Here is a 16,629-nt window from a genome sequence, read left to right on the forward strand (position 1 = left end):
GGGCCGAAACTGAGTGCAAGGAACAGGGGGTTCAGGCTCAGACAGGACCTCAGAGGCTCCTGCTGGGCGAAGGCGCAGAACACGCCCTATCACAACCATTTTTACTTCTTTTAAAATTTTGTGTTTTATAATGCAGATAATATATTAATTAGTATAGTAATGCTGTATATAAAAACACATACACCTAAGGGGATTTGCACAAAAGTTTTAACCATTACAGAGACATAATCAAAATAATTAACTGGAAGAAAATAAAGTAGGTAGCCTTCAGCGACTGACATGTATATTATGGTATATTTAATATATCCTGTATTACTATCTTAAGTACACAATAAAAGAACAAGAAAAGGTAAAGGAATACTACTCTTTGTATCTGAAAACATATACATATTTTTTATTAACTACTTTTTTTTTAAGGCTCAGACACCGTAATCCAGAAACTGCAACAGAGCTGCATTTGAATTGCAAACAGAAAAAACGCAACAAGAATCATGGATCATAGGGACTTTACACAAAGCAATGCAAATCGGTTAACAGTATTATTAGCAAGATGGGCCTGAACTGGACCGTCAGGTTCTGCTACTGAGGCAGCACAGCCACCCTATATCATCCTGCTCAGCAAAGAACAGCAAATCGAGAAAGTGGGCCTAGTTAAGCAGGTAGCCTAATCAGAACAGGCGAAGCCCCAAACCAGCCTGAAGCTCACAATGACACAGAAACATCCAACTTGCCCAAAAAGCCTATCAGCATCACTTGGCATCTGCTAAGCCCTTAAGCAGTATAGAGTGCTTTTTGGATGTTTTTATTCAACCTGCCAGTTAAGTAAGCTCTCCATTTTAACTTGCTTAATTAGCTATAAAGACTCAACCCAAGAGTGGCTTAAATAAATGGATATTCACCAAGTCAGTCGGTAGCACTGCTAGAACCCCAGTCGCATGGCTATAAAACAGAGGCCTGCCACAGAAGCCACCTAGAACCTTAGCAACCACAGAAAATGACAGCATGAGAACATAAATACTAAGTCCTAGAACATGGCAGACCTTTCGGCATAGAAGTGACACTCATGGTCATCCAACTCAGCTGGGGCGAACACGCAGGGGAGAGAGACAACAGGCAGACTCACGACAGGCCTCGTGCGGTCCGACTGCAAGCTCCACAAGAGCAGGGCCCTGCCGGTCTTTCCACAGCTGTATGCCCAGTGCCTGGTACAGCGCCTGGCACAAAGCAGGCTCTCAAGAAATACTTATTGAAGGAAGAAAAAAATGACTAGTCATATTAAACCACAAAGACAACAGGAATAATGAAGAATGCTCAAAAATCTCAAAATGGTTCAACAAAACTCAGGAAAGCTGATGACGGGAGCCGACTGGAGACAGAGGGGACAGCTAAGGAAATCCAAAAGGCAGAACTGCAAAACATAAATTCTTTTAAGAAGGACCCTAATCTCCATTAACATAGACTTTGAGATTAATCATCAACTGAAGGAAACGTGTGAATCTTTTTGGGAGCCTGATTCAAACAAAACCAACTATTAAAAAAAAATGTGACAAGCAGGGAAATTGAAATACTGATTAGATGACTGGTGAAATTGAGGAAAGCTGGTGCTTTTTACAAGGGGTGATACTTCTACTGGGTTACGTTACTAAAAGGTATTATCTTTTCGAAATATAAAATGGAATATTTATGACGAAATACGATGTCTGGGATTTGCTGTAAAATAATCTAAGAAGGGAGTAAAGAATAAAATGAGGGATATAAATGAAGCAAGAGGGGCCATGTGTTGATTATATGTTGAAACTGCATGATGGGAACACTGCAGTTTCTCGTGCTCACTCACGCTACCTTCATATATATGTGTAAGCTGACGTAGTGAGAATATTAGAAAGAGTAACTGTAATCTCAAAGCGCAGTTAATTTCCTTGCATCTGCCCCACCACAGGTACTTTGGGTCGAACCTGGACACGGTCATTTCCGAGGAGACCTGCACGACAGACCTGAGGGCACTCTTGCCTTTTCTTCATCACCATCATCTTCACCTGGGATTCAACCGCTTCAGCTCTGCTCTCACTCTAGGCCTAGAGATGGGTTCTAGGTCGTCTCACCGTAAATACCTTTGCCGCAAACCTTTTCACTGCGCAACTAATTGGCCGTAAGGCAATTTCACGGTGAAAGATAAAGTAACTGGCTGACAGTTTGGTTTACATTCGGCAGACTTCATGTATTTAAGCTAGTTGTCAGTTTGGGTTCATTTCTCCATGGATGAAGTTCTTGCATTTTTATATTACAGAAATCTCAGCCCTCATAATGGTCTGTACAGTGACGAGTGGACGTGATGGCCTTAAAACAGTGGATGATAACGACTACGTATAAAGCAGACTACAAAGCTCCATGCAACACCAGATTGCATTCTGTGCTAGGAAATGATCACAGATCATTCTGCAAATCCTTCAGTGAGTTAAAACCTGTTAAAACCAACTTTACCAAGCTATGCAAATATAAATGAGGCGGCTGCTAATTCACAAGTCTTCAAGAGCATTAATTATCAATTCTTTAGTTGGAAACTGATACCTCTCTTAATGAAGAACAAAATTTTAGTGTAAAAGAGAAAAGGTGTAACTCTGAATGAGGTGGCAAATCAAAAAAGAAAATGTATAATGAATGCCATGAATGAAAGAGTTCGAAGACAATATGTTTTCATTTTTCACAATGAAGTTTTTTAATCCTATTAACATTTTCACGTTTCATTACATCCTTTTAAATGTCCCTCTTTCATTTTTTGTTCTTTTATCTTGTAGAATGAAATCGCCTTAGGGCCCATTAGTTACCAACAAACGTGCTAGCGGCAAGATGTTTACGATCAAACTATCACAGACCTGTTTCCTCTCAGGCTGGTTCCCCACCCCAAACCTACCTTCCCTGCCACTGGCTGGTTCTTCTTTCTTCCTCAGCCTCTGCTTTATCTAATGATGTGGGCTGCCGCCAACCCACCTCTCTGTACTGGGTCATTCTCCTCCTTTCTCATGGTTCTGATGGAAAGGAGTCTCTCATCCCACCTGGCGTCAATCTTTCCGTACCCTTCTCTCCTTAACAGCACTGGCATCACCAGTACGTCCACCCTCCCCCAAATGTGTCACACATGCTGCCACGAGCTCCCCTCTTCCTCCACTCACCTGCTCAGATCCCTGCTGCACGTTTGCAGGACAGACCAAACAAGGACGGGTTGTCCTTACATCTGCGTGCCTACTGTGTGCCAGGCACAGTTACCTCACACTGGGTGACAGCAATGAGCAAGACAGACACGGATATGTGCTCTTGAAGCTTATGCTCTAGTGCAGATCGTATGCCAATTGGTTCAATTGTCCCTATACCTTCCAGACCAGACTGAATCCTTGATTTACTTTGTATTCTCCCCACTTCACAGGGTGCCCGACACATAACAGAGCCTTAATCGATATCTGGTAAATGCATGATTCTCCAAGTCAGTGCCCTTATTTCCACATTAGTGTAAGTCCATGTAGGATCAGGCCACCCTAAACTCTGCAAAGAAAAGGTATTTAGAGAGGAGTTTTGATAAGGACCTTTTTTTTTTCTTGTTTGAAAAAAATATGGAAAAATATGTCTCTAGGAAAAATATGTATGAGGAGGTCTGGGGTCGACTCCTAGAGCCAGACTGACCATCACCAGCTAAAAGCGGCTCTGGGTGTGTCTGGCTGCTGTCTGCTTTGCTATTCTAGCTCGTCTGCTCCCTTCTCCCACTGCCAGCCTCCTCCCTTCCAGCTGCAGTGGAAATAAACCTCAGCCACCCCTGGACGCCCCACCGCTGCGAGCACCTCACACCAAAGTGTCTCATTTCCTAGCTCAGCCCTGCGCAGAAGTGCCCAGACTGCTGTGCTGCTCTTTTGTAAAAGCAGAAACTTTAAATTAGCCCTGTTCCTGCCAGGAGTTTCACCAAGACTCCCAGTTTGAGAACCGAGTCAAAGAAGGTGTAAACCAGGACGCAAGGGGACTCTGTAAAGGCCGGCTGCCGGAATACTGAGTAGTCATTCAGGGCCCAAGACCACGCAGCCACACCCTCACCAACTCAAGCCACAGGGCCTTGTTCACAGAGTGGACGAGAGCCAGGTTCAGGTTGGCAAACCAGGCTGGGCCGCAGGCTCTCTCTGCAGCTGCATCTCGAGGGCCGTGGCACTAAAGGGGATAGTGAGGCCAGAAGTGACAATGCAGATACCAAGGGAAACGGGCCACAGGATTTGGCAGGACCAATGAGGCCCTCCTCCTTATCAGAGACTGGGTTTGGGTTGATCCACTATCTACAGGGTCCTGGGAAATGAGAGTAGCTGGTCACACCAAGGCTACACCCTACCCCTGCTAAGGAACTCAGACCTCTAGGCTCAAAGAAGTAAATGGGGAAGGGGGGCTGTGTTGTGGGGTTGGAGGGACACTCTCCAGGTTCCAGAGACAGAACTGAAAATGAAGAGGGTTTCCCAGATACAGGATACTGTCTTTGGGCAGACCCCAATAACCTACTCTCAACTGCCACATCAACCTCACAAGGGATCACAAAGGCAGGCCCCAAGCAGAATCTTCAAGAACCCCAGGAATCTGAAACTGCCATAGCAAGCATGCACAGTGGAGATCCAAGTACTTTTCTGGTAGTCAAGGGTGGGAGTTGGTAAACTTTTTCTTAAAGGCAAGACGGTAGATAGTTTAGGCTTACAGATCATATGGTCTCTGTTGTAACTATGGTTAAGTCCTCAATGTTATGGGTAGCTTCCTGAAAACTGCAACTTTAAGCGTATAACAAAACCAATGTGACCACAGGCTAATTGATATAAATTAGAGTTAATTCCTAGGGCACATTTCTGGTCACAAAAAACACCACCGACCTTCTAAATAAAGAAGCGAAACACTACAATATTAAATACTGAACAAAATGTAAGCTACACATACATTTAAGAAAGATTAATAAAAACAAATAAGATTGTTATTTTCCAACCCACTTATTCCAGTGCAGGGTCGTGGGTGACAGGAGGCTATCCCCGAAGCTCAAGGGCACGAGGGGGGATGCTGCCCTTGACAGGACAACCTTCCAGCGCAGGGCGACCCACACGCACGTCCTCACCCCAACAGGGACCATCGAGACACACCAGTTCATCTAACGGTCACGTCCCTGGGCTGTGGGAGGAAACCCACGAGACATGGGGAGAACATGCAAACTCCACACGTAGGGGCCCTGGCCAGGAATCGACTTTTTTTCTCATCAACGTTATAACAAAATGACATATAACAAAATTACATTAAACAAAACATTATTAGAGGACCTGCTGTACTCAACTACACCAATGTAACACAAAAGCAGCCACAGACAACATATAAACATCGGGTGCGTCACTGTTTCAATAAAACTGTATTTACAAAAGCAGGCATCTGACCCACGGACTGTAGGTCACCAGCTCCTGACCTTCCTGCTCTTCTAGCATTTCCACAATCTCAAGAGGAAAAGAGGCCACCCTCCACCTGGAGGGCTCCCACCCACTGTGGACACAGGAGCCGCCCCTGGGGACCCAGCCCCCATTCCTGCTACTCCCTCCCATAAAGCATCAAAGAAATCTGGGCTTCTTGTTCAAAAAGCCTGGCCTGCATCAGAAACTTGGGCAAAGGTGTTGAAAGCTTTGGACATCAAATCCGAAGGCTTTAGAGCTGGAAGGAACTAAACCGCTTAGACCAGGCATTAAGGGAAAGAAAGTGACTCGCCCAAGATCATGAAACTGGCAAAGGCCTCCTGACTTTGTCCAGCGTTCTTCTTCCTCTCCAGTGACAACTGGAAAGGAACCAGAACCAACAACCTTGCCGGTGGAGGCTAAGGACCTATGACGCATCTCTACACCACGTCCAGGGTACAGGGACTCTTAGTCGTTTCTAAGTGAATGGCAGAGCAAAGGTCAAGGTGTGAACCTGAGGAGGTAAGAATACTTATCTATCTTTCCAGGACGTATCCTCCTGGTCATAGTTACTAGGGAGAAGAAAACTTAAACAGAAATCTGAACTTCAAAAAAGGGTGTGGTTTGGTAGAAAATGTGGACGTTCATTCGCAGAAACTGGTCCAGCAGTCTGGGTGGGCCCCGGGATAACAAAACAAGTACAAGACATACAGCCTCACCCAATTCTAGGCTGATGCCCCAGGCTCTGGACTCACTCTCTACACACCTTCTCAGCAATCCCGCTCTTTCAAGGCTTCACAGCAATTTCCTCCAAATCTCTTTCCAGAACTGACTTCCCATGCAAACTTTATTTGCCTGACCATAAACATTTCTATACTGACATTACCATACATCCTAAAGATATCGTGTCTAAAAGCAAATCAACATGACTCCCCGTAACAAGCACTTACCCTGATTTTTCTAGTTCTGTCGATAACTAAGAGTCAAAATTTCAGCACTCACTCTTCCCCATCCTGCCCTCAAGCCAAAGTGGCTCGCTGAACTACCTCTTCCTCGACATTCCCACAGGATCCACCCTGATCTATCACCTCCACTCTAGAATACTGCCAGGCTCCTGCCTGGGGCCCAGATTCTAGGCCTGTAACAAGGTCAGACAAGACCATATCCCCCTCTTCCTTCCATCCGCCACAATCTCTCCAAGGTCAAGGCCCAGTCCTACTTCCTTGTTTTCCCAGTTCCCAGAACCTGACCTAACATGGTAGGTACCCAATAAATGCTGAATGAATGAATCTGAGCTTGCATCGGGAGCCATGGCCACGCAGAAACCTTCCTATTCCTACTAGCATGAGCCCAGACTACCAGGCTCTGCAGGCCTCCATCATCTCACCCCCGCTTCCCACCCCCCAGCTCTTATTATTTCAGAAACAAGCTCCATCTAACTGATCAATGCCTGACCCTCCTCATGTGCCAGTCATTCCTGCATCCACATCTCTGCCCACGCTCTGCGCACCCTGCTCTGCAATGACGTCCATGTCCTTCCCCCTCCATCCACTCCAACTCCTACGCAATTGCTGAGCTCTGGGGGAGACAGAGGATGCAGGAAGTGAGATGATTTTTAAAAACTGGGGAAGGGGAGCATGACGAGGATATGCTGAGGTCTCTCATCCCTGGAGCCATCACCCTCCCAATGGGTCGCAGGCTATTAGAGAAGGAAGAGGCGGAAGGAGGAGCCAGATTTTTCCACTGAAGGAAAGGCATGATTTTCATCACTGCTTCTGTTGCCCTGGTAACCAGGGACAGCCCAGTGGAGAGTACAGTAAAAGAACACCATGTTTATCTTTGCTGTCTGATCCACTTCCCTGTACACCCTTCCCTGATCACCCCCTAGGCCTGCACCAAATTTCTTAAATGCCACCACCATCCTTCTAACCACTTCTGCTCAAAACCCCAAAAGCAGAACTAACATCTCCCTCTTTATCCAACCCTATGTACCATGTATCCTTCCAATGCAACATTCTGGTGGTCATTTCACCACACCCATCTGCCACATCGGTGGGCCCCAAGAACAAAAAGCTGGCTTCGAAGCACAAGAATGGCATCCACTCCAGCAGACAATCCCTTGGGCAATGAGGACTAGAGCACAGGAAGTTGAAGGCTGCCTAGCCAACTCCTCTTCCTCAGCCGCAGACGACTGGTGTGGAGTGGGCCCCTGTTCTCCCATACCCACTCCTATGCCCAGGATCAGGAGTAGGAGCCAGGGAGGTCCGCTCACAAGCCTCCACAGATCCTGCCTCCCTCCTCCACGGACACAGTATCTGTGTGACCTAAGAGTGGAGACACACTGCTTGCCCTGGGAGATTATATAAGCGTTATATAACATGGTGGCACCAATAAGCACACAGCGCCAGAGACAGGCCAGGGGTGGAAGCAAACTGAAGGGGCTGCAAGTAACAGCCCTCTCACCACCGATGCCAGAGCAACAGCAGGCCCTGGCCGCCCCGGCCCTGTCTATACCTGCTCCTTCCACCCCAGAGGACACAGAGAGAGACTTGCCTGGCTCTGCATTCTTCTTCCCACGCTGGGCAACAGGGAGGGGCCGCAGCACCATCATCACCCTGGCCCAGGGCAGCCTCTGTCCACTGAGCCTCAGGCAGCCAGGTTGCCCTTCCCACGGAGAAGCAGCGAGAGGGCCATGGGCAGGGAAAGGGGTGTGAGCCAGCCAGCAGCCCCTTCCTCTCTGTCCTTGCACCAGAATAGGCTTGTTTGGGGAACAAGTGCTGCAGCAGCTCCAGGATTGGCTGGGCCAGCTGTCCCTCTGTTCTGTCATTTGCCGTTCCTCTAAAAAACAAAACAAATCAACAGGCAAAGAAAAAAATTGAGCACATTTGGCAAATGATGAATCCCAAATTTGTCTATGGCTGCAAATCGAGCTAAAAGGAGGGGACCCTAACGACATTACTCAATTTCCCTACAGTCCCACCTCCCACCATATCCTGGCCAAACCACCACCAATGAACTTGGGCTCTAGGCCTAGAAACACCCCCTCACGTCCCGACACGCCCCTCCCCCACAGCCCCTATCTCTGGAGCTGCCTGTGTTGCTGGAGCTTCAATCTCTGGCATTCCCACTCCCCACCCCAAGTCTCTGCAGAGCGCTCAGAGTAGGGGCTCCCGGATATGCATGTAGGAGCCAGGCGGCCAGCCGGGGCAGTTCAGGGCAGTCCTGGGCCAGGTCTTCAGCAAACTCCTCCACCCTCACGACCACACCCACTTTATTAATTTTTGGAAGGTGCGGGTACTGAAAAGAGACAGCCCAGTGGAATCTCCAGCAGCTCCTGCCCTCTCCCGAGCTATGCCTCTGGCCCTCCTGCCTCCTCCTCCTCCACACGCACCTCCGAGCCCCCTGAAGAAGGGGGGAGAAAGAAATATGCATTAATATCACGAGCCTTCGCGCACCATCCCTCGCCCCCTCAACCACCTGTCTCTGCGCTCTCCATCCCCCACAGCCTTCCTCAACTCCGGGCGCCCTCTCTGCAGCAAAGGGGCACCACGCCCACTGCGGAGCGGAGAAATGCAAGGTGGAGAGTGGGTAGGGGCTCCCGTGCCAGGCCCAGGGGGCTGCTCCGCCACCTCCCCGGCCGAGCTGGCCCTAGCCCCCGAGCCTGGGGACCGCCCGGAGCTACTCCCGGCCCGGATCCGCTCCCACCCACGCAGCGAGGGCAGCTGCGCCCCGAGGCCGCGCCGCAGCGCGGGTAGGGCGCGACTGCAGCGCAGCCGGCCCCCAGGCATCGCCCCCAAGGGCCCACCCGTGCCCCGGGGCTCTCGGAGACCGCCTGCAGGCCTGGCCCGCGGTGCCCCGTCCCACCTGGCCGGGGCTCTGCTCTTACCTCCCGCCGCGGCTTCCTTCCCTTAGGACTGCGCCACCCGCCCCGCCGTCCTGAGAGCGCCCCGCGATAGGTGCGAGATGCGCAGCCGCTGCGGACGCCGGCCCCACCGCGGTCGCTTCCCGGGCGTGTGAGCTCAGCCCGCCCGCGCGCTCGCGCTTCCCACGCTCCGCACCCGGCGCCGCGCCACCCAGCGGCGATGGTGGGCACGGCACGCTCGCATCCGGGAAAATCTGACGCAGCCCTGCCGACAGATTTGGAAATTCCCAGAATTTGACCAGAGGTTTGCTGCGGGGTGGAGGACTTACAGGCCGTTGTGACCGCCTCCAGTCTTTGGACAGAACAGCTCCCACCCACCAGATCCCTGAAGGAGATTCCAAGTCTTTGCACGATTCCCTGGTTCCCGCCAACCCGCCCCTTCCTCTGACCTTGTATCCATATTTCTGTCAGGGCAGTGGATACTGTGGTGAGGATGATGACTACTCCTGTAAAGGAGTGGGGAACTGGGACGGGGACAAAAGGCAAGAAGCTCGAGAGGCTAGCATTCCAAGGCCTACTTAGGCCAGTCTAGAGATACCAAGTGTGCACAGGTCACTTCCCGAATGAGCTTGTTTAAAAAAAAAAAAGGATGACCCAGCCCACCTGTACATTCTAATTGGTGAGATTCGGAGTACGTTTTGAGAATTGGAAAAGAGCTGTGGGCCCTCTCTCCAGAAAAGTGCACATGCATACATAAACACAATTTTGCATAGTCAGAATTCTCTGACATCTCGAAGTTCCACGGAGCACAGCTTAAGACCCCTCTCTCTGCAGATACCCTAAGACGGCAAGAGATGGAACTGGCGATTACCCCAATCTCCTGCCATCTTTGCTCACACTGTTTCCTCCTTCAGGAATGTCTCCTCCATATCCCAATCCTGCATTTCTGCCTATAGAAACCCTACCTCTCCTTTAAGACCAGCTCTTAGCCTCTTACTCCCTGATTTTCCCATTCAGAAGTGCCCTCTATGACTGCGGTTTTTGGGGGAGCATATTCTTTAATGGCTATTAATGCTATGTGTGTGGACCTGTAGTTATTTTGTGGCTGGTTGTCTTATTGCTTATTCTAGATTATAAACTCTTTTCACATCGATTTCCCCCTCTGCAACACTAAGATGCCTTACAAGGTATGCCATTGACAGATAGCTCTTAATAATCAAAGGAGGTTGGATTGAGAGAACAGGTGGTCCAGGAAGATGAATGCCTTTGCTCCAGAGGAACCAAAGGCCCCTCTTCTGCCCTGATGCTCCACCTCCAACATAATGCACCACAGGCACACTTCAGTGCCTGGCAAACAGAATTCTCAAGTCAGCAGGATCTTTTCATCCCTCCTCTTCTGGGCAAGACACCCATAATTAAGAGGTCCCTGGATGAAGATGGGATACAAGTTCATACAGGATGCACCTGCCACATAGCAGATATTCTATTTCTAGTGTCCCCTTGTCGAACAAAAGACACCAGCACCCACCAGTTGCACATGCCAGATACAAGCTGGCCGTCAGCCTTGACTCCTCCCTCTCACTTCCCTCCCTCTACGAACATTCTCCATCAGTCATCACATCCTGATTTTACTTGTTAAATCTATTTCAAAGATTGCCTTTCTCTCCATCCCCATGGCCCCATCCCGAGCTCAGACCATCATTATTACTTGCCTGAATTTCTGCATTTGTCTCCATCCTAACTGGCCTACCTGCCTCCAGTCTCACCAGCTCAGATCCAGTCTCCATATCTCATCCAGAAGGATCTTCCCAAAATATCAATTACTTCCCTTCTTAAAACGCTTAGGTAGCTCCACGTTTACTAAGGATGAGGCCCAACCTCCTTCACCCAGCTCACTAGGCCTCTAAGCTCTGACCCTCAGCTAACCCTCCAGCCTCTTCTTTGTCCACTTTCCTCCTACCCTTTATGCTTCCCTCATCCTAAACACCATGCTCTTTCTCACCTTGAAGTGAGAACCTTCCCCAACTTGTGAATGAAGCTATGTCTTACTCATTCTTCAGGTTTCCCCCCTGCCTCCTCCCACGCCGCCCTGACCTCCCCCTGCTATAATATTTATTGCACAATATTGTGCCTCATTTATATAGTGTCTACTTTCCCTGTCACACTAGGAGCTCTGCATTATACCCTCAATGCCTAGGTAAGAACGCAACAAATATTTATTGAATGAATGAAAGCTTTGAACTTGACATGGACCGAGAGGAGAGACTGGCACAAATGCAGTGGGAATGCAGATTCTGAAAGTCAACCCTACAGAATAATAGCATCACTCACTCTTTTCAAATGAATTTCAATCTTTCTGAGTTTTCAATTTCCACAACTGTAAAATGGGGATAACAACACTCAGGGTTTCTCTGAAGGTTGCCAGAGATATATGTGGAAGCCCTTGTAATTTTGAAGTTCTCTCTCTATATATAATAGCAGTGTTGTACTACTGATCCTCACAATAACATTTTGAGGTAGGCTGCTGTCATTTCCCATTTTGCATATGAGGAAACTGAAGGTGGACAATGTAAAGCAATTTGCATAAGGTCACCTAGCTAGTTGCTAGGGAACAGAGGCTTATCATTGCGTCCCAAGTCCAGGCTCTCTCTACACATCACCACCGCTCCTCCCTTCCATTTCCAAAGTCAGAAGCAGTGTTGTTGGGACACATACGTGTTGACATCCTGTGGATCATGCAGCTTGCAAATGTCACCGCTTACCATTTGTGAAGGTTTATTATTATTCTTTCTTTATTTATTTATTTTGGCGGAGGGGAGGCAGGTGATGGGTTGTTGGTAAAAAATGAACTGTGTAACAAGAGGTATCAGGGCAGGAAGGAGTGGAGTCTAGAGAGACTGACCTAGGGGCTGACACTATGCTTCCCATCTCAGCCCCTTCTCCCACCCTAGAGGGGCTACCTGAATTGACAGCCCCCTTTTACCACATTGTTGGACTCCTGTGGGCTCTGAGGTTCCCAGAAGCTAGAGATCTTCTATTGCCTCCATATTTCCAATTCTATCTGTCAGCAAATATTTCCTGAGCTCTTGTCAAGTGCTTTGTCGCTGCCTGTGGAAGCCTGGCCAAATGACTGAAAACTCTCTGAGCCACAGTTTCCCCATTCTGCAAAATGGGATTGATAACAACCCCTCATAGGGTGGCCTTTATGGGCATTCAGCAAGATAACATAACAGCTGCCAGCGGTCCAGACCATTGCTAGTGGAGACACCTGCCTCCAACATCCCACCTTGTGTCTGCTAGTTTCCATTTGAGTGAATGGGAATGTCTGTTTGGTAACCAGGAGAGGATGCCAAGGAGCTGAGGGGCTGGGAAAGAGAGGAAAGGAGCACAAAGGCCTCTCCACCGTGCCCCTCCCAGGAACATGGGAGAGATATGGGGCTCAGAGCCTGTTTGAACTGTTGAAGAATGACCTGTGAAAAAGAAAAAAAAAAAGACTTGTGATTTTCCGGATCCTTTGAGTTTGTATGACACAGTCAGCTCCAGTGATAAGAAGCTTTTCCAAGCTCTTGGTAGGCATAGGGCTTAGACCACTGAGAGCCAGGAAGAACAGCAGAGCAGCCATCTCTTGCTGACCACAGCTGTGAGAGCTCCTTTGGGAGGGGCAGGGGGGCCTCCCGGAATAACTCCAGGGCATTCTAAGAATGTTGATGAAATCATCAAACAGAATGGTTACCAACATAAAAAAAAAAAAATGAATATGCTACCTAGCACATAGTAGGAACTCAATGTGTGTTAGTCCCCTAATATGTGTATCTTTAGAATCCCTCTGCTCTGGGGTCTCCTGGCCACGACGCCTTTGGACAAAGCATGTTTGTTTCTCACTATGTCCAGTGCCCCAGGGAACACCCAGTGGAACTGCCCTTCACAGATCCTGGTGTGTGGTTATGGTGGTTTTTTCTTTAAAGATTAAATCGTTTTCTCCCTTTCTGCTCAACAAAGACAACAGCCCTTTGGTTTAGATAAACGTTCCTTTCCTACTAGCAGGTGGATTTGCCCCGGGCACTCAGAGCTGTGCTCTTAAAACACACATGCCCAGCTGTTTGAATCTGCTATTTCTTATTTCTCTTATCTCCTGCCCTAGGGGCTGAGTTTTCTCTGCCTTGGCAGGCTGATAACATGTGGAATGATGAGAACAGTTCTAATTAATAGACTAATTAGTGGTACAAGCCTTTAATAGCTGATTATAGGAAAGTCATTCCCCACCCTCCAAGTGATTGATTTATTTATTGCTGTTGTGCTGCATTATGGCACAATAGTCGGCTTCTCATTATCGATTGGTTGGTTCAGTGGGCCCTTCTCTTTCTTCTCTGTCCCCTTGCTATTGGTCAGCACAGGCAGAATGGAGGAACTCGAACCAGCGGACTAGAGGCTCTGCACAGATACAAGTGTTGGGATCCTGAGGCCGCCCCATCTTGAGAGCTTAGAGTTAGAAAGGGAATAGGAGGTATAGGGAAGCGGGGGAAAGGCAAGAAAATCCCACCCACAGTGTAGGCTCACCTCCCCCAGGCCCCTCCTCCCATGATCCCACCCTCTTGGTATGCCATAACTCACACACGTCAGTTACATTCAAGAACAGGGTGGAGCTTAAAAACATACACTGAGATTGACTGCCTATGTTCGAGACTTGACTCTCCTGCTGGCTGGCTATGTGGTTTGGGCAAGTCACCTAACCTCACTCAGAACTATAATTGTTCTGAGGATTAAATGAAAAAGCCAGGTAAAGCCCTTAGCACAATACCTAACACATACTACACCCTCAATAACATTAGTTATAATAATCACTACTACCTAGAATTATTTAACTTACCTAAAACATAGAACTCGATAAATGTTAATAGAATAAATGAATAACTACATCATCATTTTCAAGTATATTGTGAGACCTTGAAGCTCAAATAGGTGAAGAAAACAGGAAATTGCTTCCTAAATCATAAGAAGCTACCTTTAGTTGAGTGCTTATCCCGGGCTAGACTGTGAGCTAATTGCTTTATTCTTTCATTTAATCCTTATGTAACCTGATTTTTACCAGCCCTCTTGGATTCTGTTTTCCTTAAATAGTCCCAGACCCAATACCAAACTTTGTGGGATGCCTGTCTTCTCCTCAAGATTTCCAGGGACTCTTGGGGCATGGGCTGACATTTTCATGATCACTTTTCCTTATGAATTCCTGCTCCGGCTGAATTCAAGCTTTCACCTGCTTCCTACAATGCCATCCTCTGCTGTGAGTGAGGATGATGGCACATCATCCTCACTCACAGCAAGCTGAGCCTCTTCCTTTCTCTCGTCTATCCCTAAAGTCCCCAGAGCACAGGGCCATTTTGTGTAGAAGAATTTACTGAAGGTCAGAGGCTATCTAGTTAGAGCACCAGTGAGAGCGTGAAAGCTGGAAATCACCACACACGGAAGCTCCCCACCTTCCTCTCCCCAGTGTTCTCTCTCCTGGCTGTTCTGCTCCCCAGAGCCCTGACTGTAGCCATTTTTCCCTTCCAACATCCTTCTCCATCTCTCTACTGTTCCCTAGCTCTCCCTTAAAACATTGGATTGCTATTACTTTATTACACAAAGAAATTTAGCTCTTTTTGGACAAACGTCTCTATTCTGGGCTAGTCTCAATCTGGGGTCAGAGTAGGTACTAAGGAGATGGATGAATGTGAGGCTGCTCAGCTGCTTTTCTCAGCCACAAAAGTTGACCAAAGTGTTTTCCTCAACAAATGAGCCAGGCACCTCTGAGATGACTCCTGCCTGCCCCTGACTAAGGAAATATGGCAGTCATATTTTTACACAAATTTTTTTCTTCCTGTTAAATTTGTGACAATGCTATGAGGTAGATATCATCATCCCCATTTTTTCCAGATGAGGAGGCTGAGAATTGAAAAAGATTAAAAAGAAGTCACCCACTCAATGTGACATAGTCACGTCAGAGGTGGAGTCCCAGAGAGGGCCTGAGAGGTTGACTGCGACACCCTGTGGTCACTTCGTGCAGCTCAGGCAGGTCTGAGGTAGGCTTTGCTCCCAGGGCAAACCTTTCTCAGGAAGTCTCTCTGTGGGGGAGGCAATATGGGTCATAGGAAGGTGAATTGATTGACTGAAGGCCAAAGACATTAAAACAGAGTTAGAGCTAGAAATAGCTACCTATCTATAGCTTCATGTATGAGACCCAAGAGGAGTTGTGTTAATCACTGCTGAATGATTGACTCTGATAGCCTCGCTTGTTGATGCTGCAGTTGCTGACTTTTGCTGTGCTTTATCCAACCTTGGGGAGGGGCCCCCTCTCTAGAAAGAGAAAGCCGATTTTCTTTTGCTTGTCGAGTGCTGACTTCATATGTAAAATATCACACTGGTAGCCCATCCATGTTTAATTAAGAAGGTTAGCCAGGTAGCTGCGGCTCTTATAAATAGCTCGGTAAGTAGCTATGGACCGAATGAAAGATTGGCTCTTCACTCTAATTCGTTTGTTCTCTTCCCAAGGTCTTACCTAAGTAGAAGAGATGAGTTAGGCAGAAGCAGATGAAGGAGCATCCATCCCAGCTGGGCAGTTGGCTGAGGCACCAAAATTATAATGGATGCAAAAACATCACTGAAAATAGAAGGAGGTTACCAAAACAGGGGTGGGGGCATGCCGATTTTATTACAAAGTAGCAGTGTGACCTTGGTTGTCTCATCCCTAAAATGGGGATTATGATACTTACCACATGGGAATTTTCCCCCTAATCGAGTATGATAATGGAAAAATCATAGCTTTCATTATTACTTATTCTTCAGCCTTCTATATTCTGGTTTCTGCCCTCTCACACTCTACCGACTGCTTTCACCAAGGTTACCAACCACTCCTTTGTTGAAAATTCCATTCCTCTAGCGACTGATAGCATTCGACACTGTATACCAGGCCTTCTCCATGAAATATCCTCCTGCCTGGTTTCTTGTGACCCAAGTCTCAATGCTTTCATATTTCCTCGACCACCCTTCTAAGTCTCTAGTGAAGCATCCGTATTAGTTATTAGTTGCTGCATAACAAATCATCCCCAAATTTAGCAGCTTAAAACAGTATTATCTTACATAGTTTCTTAGGGTCAGGTTTTGGGGAGCAGATTAGCTGGATGGGGTGGCTTATCTGGGTTGCTCTGGCTTCAGATCGCTCATGAGATGGCAGTCTTATTCACTCATCCAAGCACTTTCTTCACCACATGGCCTCTCCTTAGGACTGCTCAGGACATGACAAATGTCTTCCCCATGAGCAAATGATCTAAGAAAATTGAGCATATGTGG

The sequence above is a fragment of the Pteropus vampyrus genome, unplaced genomic scaffold (assembly GCF_000151845.1).
Source record: "Pteropus vampyrus isolate Shadow unplaced genomic scaffold, Pvam_2.0 Scaffold207, whole genome shotgun sequence".
In the NCBI taxonomy this organism is placed as follows: domain Eukaryota; kingdom Metazoa; phylum Chordata; class Mammalia; order Chiroptera; family Pteropodidae; genus Pteropus; species Pteropus vampyrus.